Source organism: Pholcus phalangioides, unplaced genomic scaffold (genome assembly GCF_987345545.1).
Source record: "Pholcus phalangioides strain wild (caught in Gottingen) unplaced genomic scaffold, Ppha-v1.0 ptg000017l_1, whole genome shotgun sequence".
NCBI lineage: Eukaryota > Metazoa > Arthropoda > Arachnida > Araneae > Pholcidae > Pholcus > Pholcus phalangioides.
The window spans coordinates 59,362,451-59,384,476 of NW_028301610.1; the positions used below are offsets into that span (position 1 = coordinate 59,362,451).

General features: G+C 38.3%; 1 long non-coding RNA gene across 1 annotated transcript in view; it reads left to right on the forward strand.

Annotated features, from left to right (window-relative positions):
- Nucleotides 1–19,867, forward strand: part of LOC149074189 (uncharacterized) — a 29,706-nt gene extending 9,839 nt beyond the window's left edge. Inside the window, exon 3 of the long non-coding RNA XR_016194427.1 lies at nucleotides 17,083–19,867. This is a non-coding gene — a long non-coding RNA (uncharacterized LOC149074189). The remainder of the gene's footprint in view (nucleotides 1–17,082) is intronic.
- Nucleotides 19,868–22,026: the final 2,159 nt, after the last annotated feature.

Here is a 22,026-nt window from a genome sequence, read left to right on the forward strand (position 1 = left end):
TCGACAGATATTCTTTAGGCACAGGGGTAGGTACAACAGGTACTTTCCCATATATACCGACGGCTCTAAGAGCCCTGGGCATGTCGGTTGTGCCTACATCTGCTGTGAGGAGATATCTTTCAAACTTCCCGACATATTTTCTATTTACTCGGCATAGCTGTACGCAATCCTTCAGGCTCTACGTCATATACGACGCAAACGCCACCGACGATGCATCATTTATAGCGACTCTCTTAGCTCATTGCAAGCATTGCGTTCTTTTATTTTTCACATTCATCCATTTATTCATGCCATTTTTCATGAACTGCATCATCTCATTCATCATGGTACCACAGTAAAATTTTACTGGGTACCAAGTCATGTAGGAATACCGGGCAACGAAAAAGCAGACAACGCAGCTCGAACAACAACTAACATTGACAATAGCCTTTTGGTTCCTGCCAGTGACCACTTCTCAATCCTCCGGGAAGTGATGCATCGCCACTGCCAGGATCAATGGAACAATCAAATTAATAATAAACTTCATGCCATCAAGCCCACACTTGGCCATTGGCGTTCGAGCTGCAGGACTAACCGAAAGGAGGAAGTTCTGCTTGCCCGGTTGCGCATAGGACTCAGTCGCCTCACACAATCATATTTGTTATTGCGAGAAAGTCAACCAGAGTGCCCTCATTGTCAAAGTCCATTGACCATTGTTCATGCTTTTACTTGTTCACATCATCGTCATCATTTTACGACCGCTTTTGGTCAGAGTCATCTTTCACTTCAGGACATTTTATCTGACAATAGCGATGCATCTCACATTTTTAAATTTATCAAAGCCATTGGTTTATACGACAAATTATAGTTTTTACAATTTATGTCATTGTTTCATGTTGCTTTTTTATCACGCACCGTTTTAGTTTTTGACATGACAAAAGGACATTTTTCTTATTTTTATATTTGTTTTGGCGCAGTTTGACCAACTTGGTCCTTGCGCCAATAAATTCAAAATCCAATCCAATCCAATCCAAAGCTCTCTATGGCACAATAGGCACATTAAAATCAGTGAAGGCTCTTCGTTCAGGAGACCTTCTAATTGAAACTAACACACCAAAACAATCTGAACTTATTCAAAAGCTTGCATCTCGTGGGAAGATTCCCATAACAGTAAAAATTCATCCCACGTTAAATTATTCATGTGGTGTCATTTCAGATACTAACTTGATTAACATGGATGAAGAACTACTAACAGAAGAGCTCGCGTCTCATTTCTACACATCTTGCAGTACATGTCTTGCATCTCGTTTTGTCCTGTGCATGTTTGTCTTTTGTGTCCAACCCCTCATTGTGGGCCCCGCTCAGGCGGGAAAGGGTCCTCCCAGACGGGACATTGCTTCTTGTATATGCCCTATCTGGGATGCTGTCTTCCCGTGTGTTTGAAATGCGTGGAGACCCGTAAGGCTGGAGATGGGGATCCTGGTTAGCCTGATGCACTAGCTTTTGGCCTCGGATTCAGCCGAAGCAGGAGGCTTGGATTAGCCCCGTCCAGGTCAATCCGCTGTGGTCACCTCGGTGGCTGAAGGGGTTTCACTACTGGGCAGGTAGAGGGACCGGGCCTGCCGGACGTCGTTGAGGTTTGTTGGTGCTGCTTCACGACGATCTTGTATCTGGAACGTGTCTGCTCGCCTGTTTCGGTGGTGTATAGCTCTCACCTAAACTGGCGTTGCTACTAACCTTCATTGGTTACGTGTGCGCGTCCCCTTGTAGGGCTCCATGGTGGGCATGGTGGGTGAGAGTGGAACAATACCCATTTAAATATGAGAAAAACAAAAAATGCACCAAAACGTCAAAGAACTACTCTAAGTGAAACAATTGTCACAGAAACCGCTTCTTCAAATCTGTCATCTGTCTCACTCTTCTTCTTGCATAGCTCTGATACCAATAAACAGCTGTCAAAAGTATCACCATTCTTGATTGATAAAGCTCTCTATGGCGCAGTTGGAAATCTGAAATCAGTGAAGGCTCTCCGTTCAGGAGACCATCTCGTCGAAACTAACACACCCAAACAAGCCGAACTCATTCAAAAGCTCACATCTCTCGGGGACATTCCCATAACAGTCAAAATCCACCCCATGCTGAATTATTCATGTGGCGTCATCTCAGACCCTAACTTAATTAACATGGCTGAAGATGAACTAACCCAGGAGCTAGTGTCTCAAGGCGTAACATCTGCCAAACATATCATGAGCCGCAAAGATGGCAATCTAGCTCCATCACGTAATATAATCCTGACATTTCATCCCCAACATTGCCGAAAGATGTCAAAATCGGTTACTATAACCTCCATATCCGGCCATACATACCTAACCCTGTAAGATGTTTGAACTGCCAAAAATTCGGTCACTCACGAATGGCGTGCCGTAGTCAACCCACCTGCGCAAAGTGCAGCGAGAGGGACCACATTTCAGACAGCTGCACTAATTCACCATTCAAGTGCGTCAATTGCGGTGGCGACCACCCCACATTTGACAGGAAATGTCCGAAATGGAATGAAGAAAAAGAGATACAGAAGATCAAGGTCTTCTGGATCTTCTGGTCTTCGAAGATAACATCTCATTGTAACGTCCCTTATGGGAGTTGCTTGCCCGGTTCGAATTATCCAGTAATAAAGTGGCAAACGACAAGTGGAAAATGATTGCAAATAAACTTTCGCATGAAATATTATTTATTCAAATTAATTATAGGGTTAGTCAATTTTAACAATAGATTAGTATAACGTGGAGCCCTCTATTTGACGTTAACAGTAAAGATACTGGCTCACCAATTGATGATCATCAACAGTCAACTTGTATATTGATCGGACATCCGATGTTGTTAGCCTTTCCCCGTCAGTATCAAAGAAGTTTTCTCGGTTGAGAGCCGGAACACCTTGATCAGTTCCAGGGGGCCTCTCGGTTGAGGGCCGGACCACCTTGATCAGCTTCAGGGGGCCTCTCGGTTGAGGGCCGAACCACCTTGATCAGCTCCGGGGGGGGGGCCTCTCGGTTGAGGGCCGGACCACCTCGATCAGCAATGAAGAACTTTGACTGTGAAGATTATTTAATATTTTTGATTCCGGACCTGCCGGAAAACGAATTCAAACAATGTAAATTATTGCATTTTAACAAATCAGCTTAAGGCCAATGGATACGGTAGCAAGACGGTGAACCGTCCTACTAGAGGGCTTCAGTTGAATAGAACAAGATTAGATGAACGCAATGTGAGAGACAAAGAGGGAGGAATTTATACTCCCATTTCACAAGAAGTTTGGGACCACATGTCCTCGCAAGGCCTTTTCGCCTCAACAAAAATATCGGATTTACATATTCATGCGTCACTATATTATAAACATTACAATTTAATTATTACATTGGAATCTGGCAACATGACACAATCCGGAGAGCTGATCAGACTCTCCCGATTATGTAAACATTACCAACAAGACAATAAGAAATGAATTGTTCCGACGGAGGTCTGCAGCCCCCCGCCGAAAATAAGTGAGTACAACACTATATTTTCCGTACAACGAGACTTGTAACAACTCCCTCGGGAGGTTCTTCAATGAAAATAAAATTAATTAATCGGGCAAACCCTTAAGCCTCGCCCAACTATACATATTCTGGATCAAACCCCTCCACGAAAATAGCGACATCGCCGTCATGAGGGAAATTAATTTATGTGGGACATCAGTAGCCCGACCTCTGGCCCGTTCTCGTTCGACAGCCGAAAGACCCCACCCGTCGACTGCCGAACTAAGCGAACATTCTGGCCCTTACCGGTTTCCGGTATTGATGTCTCAAGGTGTAACAAATTGCATGTTGTGGACCTGAACCGTCTAAAGCCGCTTTGATGTTTCGATAAAATATTGTTAACCTCAAGGTAGTGCATAAGGCGATAGTTGACCATGCGTTCCATGAGCTTACATAAACAACTGGTCAAAGCAATAGGTCGGTAACTGTTAGGTTGCTGAGGATTTTTGCCAGGCTTCGGGAATGCAAGAACAATGGCTGCTCGCCAGGTGTCAGGAAATGAATGACTGACCCAGATCCAATTGAATAATATGAGTAAATGCGACAGTGATTCTGGTGATAGATGCCGAATCATGGAATAATGAATAGCATCGGGACCTACAGCTGAGTCAGGACTTCGCTGCAAGGTCGTCGTCAGTTCATGAAGGGTGAACAATGAATTGTATCCTTCCGGTGTAAAAGGCCGGAAGGTGTACGATATACGTTTGGCCGATGATTTAATGGGATGAAACGATGGGGGATAATTCGCATCACTGGAGACAGTGGCGAAATGGGCGGCGATGGTATCCGCAATATCCCTCACATCGCTGATGATAGTGCCATTGGTGTTTAAAATAGTAATCGGATGAGACTGATAATGACCATTGATTTTTCGGATCCGGTCCCAAATGACTTTAGATGAAGTAGATGAATGGATTCCCGTGGTAAACTTGTGCCAGGACTCTCGCCAGGTTGAGCCTGGCGCCTGGTTCTTCTCGCTATCGTCTTTGCTTGCTCAGGTATTGAGACATCAATACCTGATCCATCATGGTACCACTGTAAAATTCTACTGGGTACCAGGTCATCTTGGAATACCGGGCAACGAAAAAGCAGACACCGCAGCTCGAACAACAACTAACATTGATAATAGCCTTTTGATACCTGCCAGTGACCACTTCTTAATCCTCCGGGAAGTGATGGATCACCGCTGGCAGGATCATTGGAACCATCAGATAAATAATAAACTTCATGCCATCAAGCCCACACTTGGCCATTGGCGTTTGAGCTGCAGGACTAACCGAAAGGAGGAAGTTCTGCTTGCCCGGTTGCGTATAGGACACAGTCGCATCACACAATCATATCTTTTACTACGAGAGAGTCAACCGCAGTGCCCACATTGTCAAAGTCCATTGACCATTGCTCATGCTTTTACTTGTTCGCGTCATCGTCATCATTTTACGACTGCTTTTGGTCAGAATCATCTCCCACTTCATGACATTTTATCTGACCATTGCGATGCATCTCGCATTTTTAAATTCATCAAGGCCATTGGTTTATATGACAAATTATAGTTTTTAACATTTCATGTCATTGTTTTACATTTCACGTCACTTTTTATCATGGACAGTTTTATTTTTTTTGACATGACCAAAGAACAATTTTTATATTATTTGTTTTGGCGCAGTTTGACCGAATTGGTCCTTGCTCCAACAAATTTAAAATCCAATCCAATCCAAGAATATGAGAGTGGAACGGAAGAAGGGTGGCGAAATTTGTACAGCCTACAGGCAGAAAAATCATAAATACAGTGCCGGAGGACGCTCGAGCACTTCCAGTACTTTAAGGCACGGGGACGGCAAAATGCTATTTGCCCTGGGTGGCATGTTTACCCTACGGCCCTGTCAGAAGGTGCTTGAGCACCTCAGAATTGATTCAGAAATCAAAATTCCTCATGTAAAGTTTAAGACGAGCGCTCACTGGCCTCAAACACTTTTGAAATGTCCCGGATCTATCATAATGATGAACGAAAAAAAAGGCAAAATAAACAGTTGAAAGAAAAAATTATGAAAATTGCATTTTATTGGAGCTTCATATTATTTTAATCATATTCCCATAGACATTAATTTGATACATCAAATTTTAAAATAAATCGATGGCACTGAACTAAAAACTTATGATGAGTTGAGAGTGAAAAATGATCTTCCCCTTTTAAAAATAAATTAAAAATATAAAAACCCCTTATATACAAAGTTTTATCTTTCCCCTTTATTAGATCATGTAGATTATCTTAAGACGCATTAAACAGTCATGGTGCTTAAATTTATTTAGTTATTTATATTTTAAAAGTGTATTCAATCCGGCAAAACACATGTTAAGTATAGGGAAAATAGCGGTTTGTTTGGGCTTACTTATCAGCCCATAGGGTTGCCACAGCGGCTTCAATTTTCGTGCCTGATGACACCTCCTTGTATTCTTTCCTCCATGCGTGTAAAGGGTTAAAAACATCAATCAATAGTCTCATCGATGTAGTTAAAAAGTACAAAAAAAGTCGCTGAGAAAATAATAAATGCAATAATGGCATAGCTTTGTTATCTGAAGTTTATACCGCAAAAAAAAAATAAAATAAAAAAAAAATATACTACAGAATCGTTTATTCCAGCTCTATTACCAAAATTAAAATTCAAAGCTCAACATAAGTATAAATAAACAAATACAGACACAGAAACGTATTAAAAAACATCCTAGTAAAATGAGATGCTGTATATTGAGATTTAAAGAGGAAGGAGAAATGGTTCGACATTTGTTTTTTCATTTTTCACGACTTCTGTCAGTGTGAGGGAGAATTTGTGAAGAAAAAAATACATAAATGACTTCAAATAAAAAGAAAAGATACACAACGTTCTAATTATCATCAGGAAGTTATCGTCGAAAACACCAGGAAACCTCTTCGCTACTACTTCCAGAACGCATGTGAATAATTTATTTCAGCATTCTATATTTACAGAAGACAAATCTCAACAATGATTCTTGTGTATGAAATAAAACACTGATTGCATGCACTATGAAAATTAAGACAAAAATGTCTCGTTTCTGGACATACACAAATTATACATCATGTTGTACAATGGAAAAGTGAAGGAAATTTTTTTTAAGTAATTAAAAAAAAGTATTTTAAATCACTATATTTATTTTAATTTGCGTGTTTTTTTTTCATTACTTTTCCGCACCGCCAATGGTAAAAGCCACCCTCCCTCACCCACAGAGAGCCTATGAATTCATAGAATCAGAATTTTAAGGTGATGCCTGGCCCTATTTCAGGCCATAAATCGCCAATGAATTCATGTTTGAGAAGTTCGCACCTTTTCTCAAAACGTCTGGTGCTTGCTCATTATCCCCTACGGTTGACAAAACAGAATTTTGCTTAAAAAATGACACCATTAACTAAATGTTGTTGTCATTTTCTTCCCACCGTTTCTTGTATTAATCCACCTACCCGTGTGATTTGCGTTGTGTTTTTAGAAATCAAGGCCGGCACCAATGCCCGCTGGCACCACAGGGAAATGAGAATTGCAAACGGATATTCGTTTTTTTTTTTTTCTGTATACCAAATATCTCTATAAGGAGAGGAAAAAATCGTTTTGCAGACGCATTCAACACATGCGTTCAGTGAACAATATTGAAGCTGTCTGTCTTTTTTTTCTCAGCGAAAAGAGAGCAGCTGATAGCATACAATTAGTGTGCGACAAAAATTCCCTGGCTGTTTTCTTGAATAGATAAATGCATTATACCTACCATATGAAGGGAAAAAAATCTTTTCTGCTCAACAGCAATACGGATTCCTATGCTGGACTTCCTATGGTGTGTAATTTTTTTTTTCAGCTCAATGTCTGTCGGATGACCAGCTACATGTAGAGAATCATACCATTCCTTGCCGTTCGTGTAAGATTGTGATTACTACTATCTGACATAAATAGTTAAAATTTTCTCTATTGGAATCATAGGCAGAGATAGACTTGGAAGTCTGGGGGGCACGCTCATTATTGCGGGGGGGGGCACGATGATGATGAAAGCAATTCCTCTATACATATATGCATTAGATCAGTCGACTTCACCTTTGATGCTGGAGGGGGGGGGGAAGCAATGCCCCCCATGCCCCTATCTCTGTTTAATAATCATCACCAGCCAAAGAATGGGCCAGTCAAAGCCGTCTGGATGGCAGGGGGGAACTGACAAACAATGCATATGCTCTGTGTGTGATGTTTTTTCTTGGTTTGAATAAAGTGATAATACAACATGGTGGCAGGGTGTAAAAAGGCAATAACAACAAAGTAGCAGCAGAGAAAAAAATGTTTTGATAACACATCAAGTAGATGAAAATCAGTACTTGCAAGGAACTTTCAATCTGAAAAGTAAACATGGATTATCCAGGGCGCTCTCCTTTTGCCATTTCAGCAATACCGTCTTAAGGCATGGGCCCACTCGGGCACTCAAGCGAAGAGAGGCCTCACAAAAATGAGATCTGATTGAAAATTTCTATAATTTGTTTGGTAGGGCCTCAGAAAAATCAATTGGCCCAGAGGCCCATGATACTCTTAAGACGGCCCTGCCAGCCGGACAATTTCACATATTCAACACCCATAGGCGTAAACTTGTGTCCGGCCCCGAGGCCCCCCCCCCAACATTTTTGAAGACCCAGCTCAGCCCCCCCCCCCCCTCCCCAAGAATTTGTATGAATATGGTTTCCTCATTTTGCAATGATGAAAAAACAATTTTAACCAAAAGTTGTCCTAATTATGAATTAGTTAACGGAAACAATCTGCTTAAAAATTTTTTTCTTTTTTTTTTCTCAAATTTTCTTTTCCTTTAAAAACTCTGGATGGTCTTTGCCTTTCTTGTTCCATGACAATATACGTTTATCTCATTTCTTCCCTGCCGTTCAATCCCTAATTGCACCTTCCCTCCGTGTCAATTGCCAGAAGGCACAACTGACAAAGTTTCTTTCAGTGGGGAGGGGTCTTAGTTTTTGCCAGGCAAACAAGAAAGAGTCTCTTCTTTTGCTCACTGCGACCGGAAAGGGGGGGGGGGTGTGCATGGCACCGACATGAAAAGAAGCCCAAAGATGCATAATGGGAGGAGGGGGAATTGGAAAGCAATGAGATATTGAAACCGAAATAAAAAAAATTACACTCTATGAAGAGTAGGTGCCAGAACCTAGAGGTGGAGGTCATTTAAGCCTCCTGCACAATATATTTCTTCTCAATATACTTGGCCTGGGGGCCCGTCAAAGATCCTAGCTCAGGCAGCGTTAGAGGATGTGTGGGACCTCTTATAAACTTATATATGATGTCAGAGGTTCTCAAACTTTTTCCACCCTCTTCACCTCTTTCCCTAATCAACGCTCATCCGCGGCTCCCCAGAGCAGTTTAACAAAGAGTCTCTTCATAAAACCTTTGCAGGGAGCCACTGCACACAGTTCGAGAACCCCTGCATTATGTATTTGTATGACACTCTGTTTTCAATGTAAGCTTCCCCAATATTCCTGAAACACTATACTCAAATGTCCCGCAACTTGACTATGTGGTGGTGATGTCAATTTAAATTATCGGAGAACTTGAAACACGAATCCAACTAAATCACCAACAATCCAATCCAATCCAATCATTGATTACAAAACTGTAAAATACATATGATAGAATTATTTGATTCCAGAATACGCATTAGCATGGTTTTAAAGACCATCAAGACTTGATGATCAAAGACCATCATTGATTGATTAAACCAATTTTCCAACACTTTATCGGTTTATAATAGAATTTCAAAGTTTTATGTGGATATTATGTGGTGGGGCACAGGCAGTGCCGTCTTCAGGCATGGGCCCAACCGGGAGTGGCCTGGGGGCCTCGGAAGAAAAGAAGCCCACAAAAATGAGATATGGTTGAAATTTTCAAAAATTTGTCTGGTAGGGCCTCAGAAAAATCACTTGGCACGGGGCGCAGGATGCTCTTAAAACGGCTCTGGGCATCTGTCCCAGAGACATTTTGAATTCATTACCTTCAAAAAACATTTTAAATTAACAGAAATTGAAAAATATAGCACATAGAGGTATTTTCAATATTTCAATTTATTCGAAAAAGTAATTCTAATTTTTGATTGTCTTGGGCAGGGCCGTCTTTACAGCATCATGAGCCCCCGGGCCAAGTGATTTTTCTGACATCACACCTGGCAAATTCTCGAAAATTTTAACTGATTCTCATTTTTGTGAGGTGCCCGGGTGGGCCCATGCGTTAAGATGGCACCTGTCTTAAGCAGACACGGGACCCCTATACCCCTCTCCTGCATCAGTGTGTTACATTTTACTGTGGTAAAAATCTTACCACTACTGCAAAAGTAGGTTGAAGAACGGGTCATCACTAAAATCAAATAGATTCGAAGCAAAAAAAAAAAACGTGACACTCTTCTTCAAAAAAGTATGCATGGTCAGAGGAAAATATATGCAAATATTATGGCCTGTACAGAAAAATGACACATACTTTGAGCAACACCAATCATTTTTGACTTGCGGCGTCCCTGAAATTAAATATCATTGTAAATAATCGTTGAAATTTTATTTTATTGTAGTAATATACTAGGGCAGCAGTTCTCAACCTTTTCTGACTCGCGTAGCCCTTTTCAGTGTATAATTTCTATGGCGGTGCCCTGTTTAACTCGAGGAGCCCTTTTTAGTATATGGGGGCCTCTTTTTTTTTTTGTTTGTTCATTAAATTTATTGATTTATTTTATTCTTCTCGAGTGGCCGCTGAGCCCCTGGGAAGTGCACACGGAACAGTGGTTGAGAACCACTGTACTAGGGAAACAAGGTAACTATACCCAAAATGAGAAGCGACCAACAGATAGACGCGTTTCGGAACTGTATAAAGTGTCTTCTTTCAGTAGCAAAGAAAAATTAAAAGATAAATATTTAGGATAAACATAATTTCGACTGTCTTGAACAGCGAGTAACTCCCGCTATAAGGAGCAATTAACTTTTAATTTTTCTTTGCTACCGAAGAAGGAATTTCATACAGTTCCGAAACACATCTTGCTGTTGTTCGCTGTTTAAAATACAGTGTATCACGAAATATAAAATCTAAAATTTTTATACTATCCCCCTGTCCTCTAACTTCCAATTAGAAAGTTGTTGCCCTATCTCTCCTGGTGCGAACAAAAATTCAATGTTTTCGAAGTGCAATATTCGAAAAACGGAAGAAACTTTGGAAAGAACAGCGTTAAAAGTGGAAAAACCATTTAACTACATTAAACCATTTAATTTTGTTCCTTTCTGAAAAAACTGATTCTTAGTTTGATTTCAAAACAGCTGAGCTCAATGCTTTATTGACTTTTTGCTTGGATCAGGACTTTTTGCTTTTCAATAACTTTACGCCTATGATTTTTTTTTTTAAATTTTAATAACTACACAAACTTTTTATACGGACACCCTGTGCCCAAAAACCTAATTAAAAAGTTGTTGCCCTGCCTCTTTTAATGCCAACAAAGAAATTTCCACGTTTCTAAGTGCAATATTAGCAGAGGTATCTGAATTCAAAAATCTGGGAAAGAAGCATTGTCCGTTAGTTGTTTTTTTTTCTCGCTTTTTTCCCAACTCTTCCCCCCCCCCCCCCCCCACCGATTTTCGAATTCAATATCTCACACAGTGAATACTTAGAAACATGAAAACTCTTATTAAACTGCTTTTGTTTTTTTCCATTTTTGTTCTTCTCCCTATGCTACTTTTATATTGAAAGCTACATAATAAAAAAATATAAATGTACAAGCATTATGTAAAAAATTCTTTGAAAAGTTAATTTAGTATTTAAAAGGTTAGAATAATACATATTTTATAGGTTTCTTCTGTTATACCGAAATCAATTTTTGTCAAAATATTTTACATGATATTCAAAAATGAGCTACGTTTAAAATCAGTGACCAAAAATACTTCATGGTTTCCAAAACTTGGCATGTTCATCACTTTCCAGACAATTTTCCATAATTTCAATTCTACAGGTCTGAATAATCATATTTATTACATTAAATTGATTCTAAATATGAATTAATATGGGATTTACTGAGTGATTATATATATAATCAGTTTTTTTATTAGAATTAAAAACCAAATGAGCAATAACTAATATATATTTTATTGTGGTCTTTTGTTTCTATATTTCACTGCGTATATTTTTTATTGCGGTACATGTAGTTTAATACAGTACCGTATTTCTTGGAATAATCACATGAACGTATACGTCACTGTATCGGGAAAAAGAACCATCAATATATGAAATTTTATTTATGAACTTGACATAAGGCCCGCATCCACCGCATGTGTCTGATATAAAATTGATTTAATACTTATTTTGAATTTCGGAAATGCTTCCTAAATGCTCAGTAATGCTTATCAAATGCTTGCTAATTTTAAAATGCTACTCGGTTAATTGAGAGCCAATTATCTCCAATATACAGAAATAGTTCAAACTGCAAATGTAAGGCGCGTATAAATTAGCTTATGGATCATGCAATGAAGACATTCGCAATTGGTTGTTCAGTAATTTGTATAGTGTTGTGAACGATTCTTGAGCTGTTTTCACTAGACCCACCTGGAATCGGTTTTTTCAACAAACATAAAGGAAAGAAAGGAACGCAAAGGGAGTGTACCCACGCACGGATTAGAACCGCTGCAGGGGGTCGTGCGTTGCAAGATCAGCATGCTATAGTGTATACGTGATATACAGAAATAGTTTAAACTGTTCACCTGTCGTGTTTGTTACTCATCTGAACAGCAAGTAAGACAGGACAATATAAAGATTGCGGAGAAAACACGATTTAATTGTTGTCCCTGTATTAAGCCCAGGATGTGAGTAAACTTCATGTGGTTTTGCACCCAAAATGAAACTAAAATACAATAAATATTTTTTTTTGCTTTAATTTGCTTAATTTTAAATGAGCACTGGCTCAAACTTTTTCGATTTATCGATGCATCGTATAAAAAAATATGCCTCTTACGCCTTATTCAATACAAGTATTACAGAGGATTCCAAATTACTTAAGATTGAATTGTGGTGATTGTTCATAAACTATGATTAAAGAAAACCCTCACAAAATATGTATGAACTTATCAGAAATGAATAGCTACATTTGATATTTGTTTACTTTGTTTTCGTCAGGAAAGTGTAAAATGAAGAGGAGCTTTTCTCAGTTTTGCTGGTAATCCTGCGTTTATAACTGAATGTAGTTATGCAATACTGTATACAATTCATAAAAATGTGGGATCTGCCAAGCTCCACATTTGTCCCCCCCCCCCCCCCCAATGTCATTGACACATGGCACTTCCACACGTTTACGAAACGTGAATTTAAAAAAATGTTTTATCCCTCCCCTCTTTCTATACTCTAAAATTTGCTGCCCCTAAGAATTTGCCGCACTGGGCTATAGCCCGCTTAGCCCCCCTATAAATACACTACTACGCTGAACCATATCCTGGCGGACGAAGACATGCTTTGGGTAGGTAAGTCATCATGAATGAAGACTGACTTCGAGCTATGATCCGAAGCAGGTTTCGGTCTGATCGGTTGGAAGTGCTTCCTCAGCTTATGTAGGGTCTGCTTCTGAGATATCGGACCTGAAAAAGAAAGAAAAAACTCTCAGGGCAAGCGGAGATGAGTACCATATACGAGTTCAGTTGGGGAAGTATTTATGTCTTCCTTGAGTGTAGTTCGAATGCCGAGCATGATCGCTGGTAATTTTTTGGTCCATCTCTCGGCAGTAGTGTATTTACAGGAGGGCTAAGTGGGCTATAGCCTAGGGCAGCAAATTCGGAGGGGAGGCGAATTTTATAGTATAGAAAGAGGGGAGAGAATTTTTTTTTAAATTCACGTTTCGTAAACGTGTGGAAGTGTCATGTGTCATTTCTATCGTAAATAATATATAATTATTAAACCATATTGTTCATTTTTTTGTATGTTTTTTCACACAGGCTCGTGTTCAAGTAAAAAAATATATGATCGTTTAACTTTGTTATTTACAGTGTTGTTCACCGCCTTCCAAAATATTATTGTCACAAGTAGAGGTGGGAGGGTGAGTAGGCGTCCAGCGAAGCAAAGCAGCACTCATTTTAGAGTACTGAAAGTGTTGGAAAAAAGACAACAGTTCAGCCAACATCCCCTAGAAAGAGGGAGGTTATCTTCTTTGGAGGGTGTTGGTATAGTGGTCAGGAAGAAAAAAAAAGGGGTTCTTTCCGTGACTGGAGGTTGCTGCACCCTTCCATACTGACCACAATGAACATTTCAATAGCTCAATTTCGGCTCTCTTTGAAAGTAAAAAGACAGAACATTCTACCGATTTTTAACGACGCCCGCCATATGAGAAAGAATCTTCTGAAACAAAGATGCTTTTATTGGCACCGGTCGGGGCTTTGGTGAGAGTCTTTGGGCGATGGAAACAGTGCTATAAATCGAATGGAAGAATTCGATTACAATATGATTTTTTTAAACTTATCTGAGAATCGAAATAGGATGAAACTGGTCAAAATCCAGAACAACATCTGTTTGCAGTCACTAATTGGAATATAAAGAAATAATAGTACAGAATGGTTGGCGAGGTCACGCGATACCGTTTACTGTTTCTATAAGGACAGCTCTCCTCGTGACGTTTTCCTGAAAAAAAGGGGGGAAGACAAATGTGACCAACAAAACGGGAAAAAAACTCCTCTTCCTTAATCGGCTTGTTAATTTGTTGAAATAAGATACTTTTGGTTTTTACGTGGTTCATTGTTAAAGAATTGCAACAAAACCAATCGAAAATTTTGTTGCCGTAGTTGGTTAGTGACAAAAACTAACTCTTCAACTGTGGAGGAGGATATAAGAAGACTTGTGTCATCCGCGTACAAAATCAAATCAAGGCCACCCCGATTAAATTCAATATCACCCAAGGAGACCACCAGGTCATTTACATATATGTTAAAGAGTAGGGGGCCCCAATATCACATCGTACTAAGGGTGACTTAATGTTATTTATTTGTACATAATTGTTTCCTCCTGAAAGATAACTAGCAAATAGTTGAAGTGGGTGTCCTCGAATTCCAAGGTGATAGAGTTTTGTTCTTAAGATATTATGAGAGATAGTATCGAAAGCTTTACTTAAGTCAAAGAAAGTGCCTGTACAAAACTTATTTCGGTCAAGACTGGTCTGTATGAAATTTAGGGCCTGAAGAAGGGCAGTTTCCGTCGAATGATTTTTTCTAAACCCATGTTGACAGTGGGAGATTTAACTCGTGTATTTAAATCAATTTAAGTTAGTCTCTTATAAAGAATTTTTTCGAAAATAGAATTAAAGCAGGCTAAAACTGCAACGGGACGATAATTATTAATGTCTGAATGAATACTAGATTTGTAGATTGGGGAGATCCGTGCAATTTTGCCTGTATGCATGGTTCCCAACTTCAAGGCGCAAATGCGAGTCGATCTCCCCGTTAAAAAGTCTCGCCACAGAGAGCAACAGTTCTACAACGATAAATCATTTAATCATAACACTTCACTCATAGTTAGAGAAACTGGTGGCAGATGGCAGCACTACACATAACAAACATTACAGAGAAACAAAAAAACTTCACGTCAGGTTTCACTACATGTACACGCACATTCCCGCATGTACCGATTCGTTGGGGGTTCCGCGGGGGGGGGGGGTGCATGTGTGGTGTAGCAGTAAGAGGTAGGGTCTCCAAAAAAATTGCCTCTGGGATCCATGATGTTCTTAAGTCAGCCACCTCGTTGGGCAATTTGCCTGTTGTGGCGTTGTATTTGTATTATTTGTATTTTCATTAGATCGGGATAAGTCCCAGAAGAAACAGCGAGGTTAAAGATTAAAGTGAGAGGTTCAGAAATTTGCTTTGCTGTTTGTTTGATGACATAAGGACAAATACCATCGTTTCCAGAAACTTTTTTCGAAGGAAGCGATGAAATAATAGATTCCATCTCGCCTATTTCGATAGGCTCTAAAAACATGGTTGATGAATGAAATTCTATATAGTACCGAAAATTTGCTGTGGTACTAGGGATGCGAGAAGTTAATATATTGGGTAATTGAATGAAGTGATTGTTAAAAAGATTGCAAATTTGAGGGAGAGAGGTGATGCGGGAATGGTTGTGGATCAGAAAAGTTGGAGGTTTGTCATGCTGATTACCGAGCAAATTGTTGATTTTATTTCGGGTTTCTTTAGTGTTAGAGTTTTTAAATGTTGTAAAAAAATAATCTCTTTTCCGTCTAATTAAACCACTATGTAGATGGTATTATGGGTATCTTTTTCTCAGCCACCTCGTTGGGCATTTTGCCTGTTGTGGCGTTGTATTTGTATTCCGAAATGTTTTAAAAGTATTCCAGTCATCAACGGAGCGTGTTCTAACAAACTTGGCGAAAAGTGTATTTCTCTTATTTATGTTCGATTGAATATCGTAAGTCATCCAAGGTTTTCTGCATCGTCTGTTAGAACGATATGAAATTAATTAAAAGCAGTTAGTGTATAGTCCGCTGTTCATGGACAAAAATCGACTATAGCCCGTGTTTACATTTGTTTCCTGATGGTGATAGGACCAATCAAGGGTACTAAGTTTGTGTTTAAATAGTTGAATGTTGGATTTTTTAAAAGAACAGATTTGTATGCTATTAGGTGGGGAAGAACAACTTTTCCGATCCACAACAGATAAAACAAAAATAGGCAGCTGAGAGGATATTACAAAATGACCGATTTCACAGTCTTACAGTTAGTGATGCATAAATCTAAACAGGTGGAGGAGCTAGGTGTAATACGAGTTTGTTTAGTGATAGTATTTGACATTCCATGTCAGGCCCAAGTATCAATAAGAAGTTTAGTTTCATTAGACATGGCCAGAATGTGAACATTGAAATCACCAAGAAAATATACTGATTTATTGGAGTACAATACATAGTTGAAGATCTTGCTAATGTGATCTAAAAATAGATGAATGTCGGTTTAAGGTGGGCGATAAATAGATGCAATAATGTGATGTTCGTTTTCTATAACAATAATTTCAAAAGTCAGGCAAGAAAGGGTAAAATTATTATTTACATCAAATGAATTAATCGAATTCGAAACAAATATTGCAACACCACCATGGTTGGCATGTTTACGATTTAAATAAAAACCATGATAATCATTAATATTAACCGTATTTCCAGGCTGAAGCCAAGTCTCGGAAAAACAAATTATATCAGGAGGTGTGACAAAATCAGCAATGATATTATGAATTGTATCTATCTTATTGGAAATGGATTGAATATTGAAATGGAGAGCTAAAAATGTATTTCTGGACAGATTGTTAGATGTAATGCACTCCTGTGAAGAAAACAGTTCTGGGAAAGTATAGTACTCACAGTCTGGAATGGACTGAAGAATTCTGTGAACCACCATGCCACTAACACTAAATGTTCTTCAACGTGTGGAGATCATCCACAATTATGATTTGAGATGAATCGTCTTTTCGTGTCTTAATTACGCCATTTGTAGTCCACAGGCAATTCCAGGAGTGATCGCGTTTGAACTTTCTGGCAGCTGCGAGAAGTTTCTTCCGTTCAGGGCAAAGATGATCACTGATAAAAAATCTTCACGGGTTCGTCTGAGAAGCTGATCATTGCCGATGTTGGCCGTAAAGTAACTCGAGCAAGAAAATTGTCCCTTAGTGATCGCCGGAAAAACTGGACTACGATGGGAGGATAAACATCCCGACGATATGTTAGAACGCGATGAGCAGCCTCGATATCACTCTCACTAATATTGAGAGACACACACTGTGTGTGCGCGAGACGACCCATGATCTCGGAGCAATTTTCATTATCGGTGATGGGGACATCACTATCTCGACGTTATTACGTCTACTGTATTGCTGCAGGTCGGTGATGGCACGTGCTTGTTCGTTTCTCATAGCGAGAAGATCATTTGTATAATAATCCTTGTATAACTTTTTTATGTCACTTTGATTAGAATTTTTTACATTTGTGCACTAATGTCAATGAGGCTGTTCATGTTTTACTTCTACATTTTTACAATTTTTGATATGTGTGTACCATTAAGAAAGAATTTTACTCGAAAATATCCTCCCTGGTTCGATAGGAATATTATTTACAATATCAAATATAAGGAAAAATTTCGTAAAAGGTATTTCATGACTAATACTATCTCTGACCTAGTACAATACAAATGTTATAGAGCTAAGGTTAAACTCTATATAACACAAGCTCACAAAAAATATATTGATAATATTGAAGCAGCTCTCAGATTCAACCCAAAACAATTTGGTCTTACTGTAACAATAAACCTAAGTATATGTATTTCGAAAACAATGTTTTATTAACAGACGCCTTGATTGCTGATGGTTTCGCCAAGTTTTTTGTATTGAATTTCACAACTTCTGAGAATGATCACAATCATTATTCTGCTTCAAACAACGACTTTCCTGTTTCTTCTGATGTTGTCAATATTCGTTATATCTCCGTAAATGACATCAAATGTATTATAAAAAGATTGAAGGGGAGTAGCTCCAGAAGTATTGATGGTATACCTCCATATTTTGTCAAGGCGTGTGCTGAGCATTTGCTGTATCCACTTTTATTAATTTTCAATATGTTTGTTAAAAATGGGATCTTTCCGGATGAATGGAAGAAAGCAAGAATCGTTGCAATTCTTAAAAAAGGTGATAGACATAAAATTGAAAATTACAGAGGTGTGGCCATTCTGTCACCTTTCGCCAAAATATTTGATTCTATTTTAAATGATAAAATCTATGCTGAAATTAAGACCTGTATCTCCCCAAATCAGCATGGTTTTGTTAGAAATAGATCTACGGTTACCAATCTTCTTTCCCTCAATACCCATATTGTTGAAGCCATAGCTAATAAAATCCAGCTCGATGTAATTTACACAGATTTCGCTAAAGCATTTGATTGTGTCAGCCACTCTATTTTAATGTAAAAATTAAAAAAAAAATTGGTTTCTGCGATGATACTTGTAAATTATTTGCTTCGTATCTAAAACACAGATTGATTTTAGTATCTTTTGGCTCGTCTCTTAGTGATGGATCTTGTGCAACATCTGGAGTCCATCAGGGGTCTGTCCTTGGACCGCTATTGTTTCTCATTTTTATTAATGACCTTGCCGCTGCTGTTCATAATTGCTTATTATTTGCTGATGATTTAAAATATTTGACTTTATTGTAAATTTTGAATCTTGTTCAAGATAAATTAATCCACATTTACCACTGGTGTATCGAGAATCATCTACACTTGAATATTAACAAATGCTTTGTTATGTCTTACACCCGTAGGAAAAATCCTGTCACATACTCTTACTATATTGGAACTGATATTTTACAGAGAAGATATTCTGCTACGGACTTGGGTGTAATTTACACCTCTGATTTTACCTTTCGTGATCATATTAACGACATTTGTAGGAATTCATATCGCAAACTTGGATGGCTAAGAGAATAACTAAAGATTTCACCAATTTGGACACAATGATTGTTCTTTTCAATTCTATAATACGATCAAAACTTGAATATGCATCTGTTGTTTGGAATCCTCATTACAATAATGCTATTGATGATATTGAAATTATACAATACTCATTTATACGATATTTGTATTTTAAGAAATTTAGAGCATATGACATTACAATTTCAAGAACTTTTCTTCAACAAATTTTTTTAATTACCCGTCTCCAAAAGAGAAGAAATTTCATTCTTTTGAAATTTTTCTGGAATTTGGTTAATGGTAATATCAATTGTTCTTTTCTGCTATCAAAAATAGGATTCTTGGTCACACGGTACAACACAAGGTCAAATAAATTATTTTATGTAGCTCACTTTAGGACATTGATTGGTCTGTCTTGTGCTATAAACAGATTTTGTATAATAGTTTACCTAATGAATTTGATATATTCGCCACACCTATTAGTAAATTTAAAGAGCTTCTTCTCTCCGATTGATCAGCGATTTTTATTTAAATAGTGATTTTTCTTGTATTTGACTGTTAAATATTTCGTTTTTCTTTGTGTTCATTCATTTTTCTTTTTTTTTTTTAATCGTCTCGTGTGTGTTTTTATTTATTTTCATTTTTAATTGATCTAGTGATTTTATACAGGCCTTTATTTTACTTATTTGGTATTGACTTGTGTTTGTTTCTATTTTATGTATTTTATATCTGTGTATTGCATTCTATTCTGTTCGATTTTATTATATTTACAATGTTTAGATCATACCTTGCTGTAATTGGTATTAAATAAATAAATAAATCATGATGGCCACAATTTGTGTTATTCTCAATTTGCGAAACTCTATCAGCTGGGCATTTTCACATTCAAGGGAACTGAGTTTATCAATCAATAAGTCATATTTTGAATCCATAGATGCAATAGCTGATTTCAGATGGTCAATGTCAGTCTTCGAAATAACAATACCATCCGATTTTCTATTTATCTGATGAATTACGTCGTGCAGACCGCCCTCGGAAACCGAATGTGATTGTTGCAGAACGTTTGCAGCACAATTCGGGAGAACGCGAGGAGCGTTTGATTGAGACTCCGAAAATAAATTGCATGAGATCTCATGATTGCCTTGTTCAATATTAGAACCGATTGAGGCAAATTGGCAACCGATCGGAGTGACTGGAGGGACAGACGACATTTCCGAGTGGCTTTTAGAGCACTCACGACATATCCACCGAGCACCCTCCGATGTGGTTAGCTGATCAGAATTATCAAGACATTTTGAGTGAAAGTTTTTGTCACAGGTAGAACATTTGACTGTAGCAGATTTGGAATTAGTGCGATGGTGACAAATTGAATAATGCTGATCACTCATCGTAAAAAAATAAAATTAAAAAAACGCGGTTTTTAAAATAAAATATTGTGATTGACACACACAATATTAAAGTGCACTTTGAATATATAGAACGATCACAAGCAGAAAAAATATTGATCAACATAAACAGACTTAGAAAAAATACTGAACGATCAGGAGCAAAAAAAAGACTTATCACTAAGAGCACGCAGCACTGTTGCCAACTTTCTAATGGAATCATTTAGAATAAGTAACTAAAAACAAAAAATCTACCTCTAAGCAGATGACCTCAAAAGCTAAGCTAAACAAAGCACTGAACAAAGTCATTGCTTTCGAGGGATATATCAAATGGAAGTTGTTGGCAAAGTAACATGGAAATTAATTCCCTATTGCCAACAGCTTCCATTCTTGGATGCAGCATGTATGGAATTTCTTGTGCCGAGTAAACATATATTTTTACTTGACAGGACATATTTACTTCACACAAGAACACCAGATGATGGATGTGGAAGGGCTTGCAGAGAGCAAGTTCTTTATGGTAAAAAAAACATAATACATTTATAACACATTATACAGTAGGGCGAAGTCCTTGTCACATTCAGTACATGCCGCGTTAGGCTTAACATCACGTTCTTGAGAAATCGTAGACACTCATCATTGAAGAAACTGCATCGACGAAAGTCTCAATAAAAATGAATGTAGAGCAGCAACAAAAGTTCGACGACCACAGTTCTTTGAAATACCAGATTAATTACAGGTAAAAAAACGCGCCAACGTTACGCGACCGCACAATTCGAATCCCGGCATTTTGAGAACGAGATTAACGGATCGTGAACAAGTTGAAAGAAACCCGTTCATTAAAGACCCACTCTTCAGAAAAACAAAGAACGGATCTGAATGACAGGTGTTTCTAAAATTTTAGAAACAGATTTTTCAATTTCTTTTTTGCTTGAAATGAAAATTTAACCTCTTTACGATCGAGGACGTAATATTGCATCCAACCGACAGTGTAATAATTCAAACAAATCTATCTGCTTTCTTTCCTATCCTTACCATAAGCCCCGTATTTGCTGAGACAAAGTTTTTTTGGCTGTCTTGACTTTTTGGCAAAAATGCCCCAGTTTTTCACGTATTTTCAACGAAGTCAACTTGACTTTTATGCTTCATATCAACGATTAAAATTACCTTCCAAACTCAGAAATTACATTACAACACAGGCAGAGATAGACTTGGAAGTCTGTGGTTAAGTCTGCCTGCCCCCCGTAACCCCGCCCATGGGCCCAGGCAGTTTTTCGTAAAATTGATAACAAGCCGACGGTCGGTGAGAAAAATCAAGTTTTTAATAATGGTCGTTGAGAATTTGCGTTAAGAGCGTGATATCACTAACGCCTTCGTTGTATAACTACTGCAGTGTAATAGACTTCCTGGTCTTACTGTACAGCCAAGCTTAAGGATTGTACAACAGCTGACGTTGAGGCGAACGCAATCCTGAGGGAAGTATGAATGGTCAAGAAAATCAAGAAATTTCTCAACAACTTGAAGCCGTAAGAAGAGATCCAAGATATACCGACGTCGAAAAGGACCTGCAGTGATGACTTTCTTTTCAGAGAGACGTA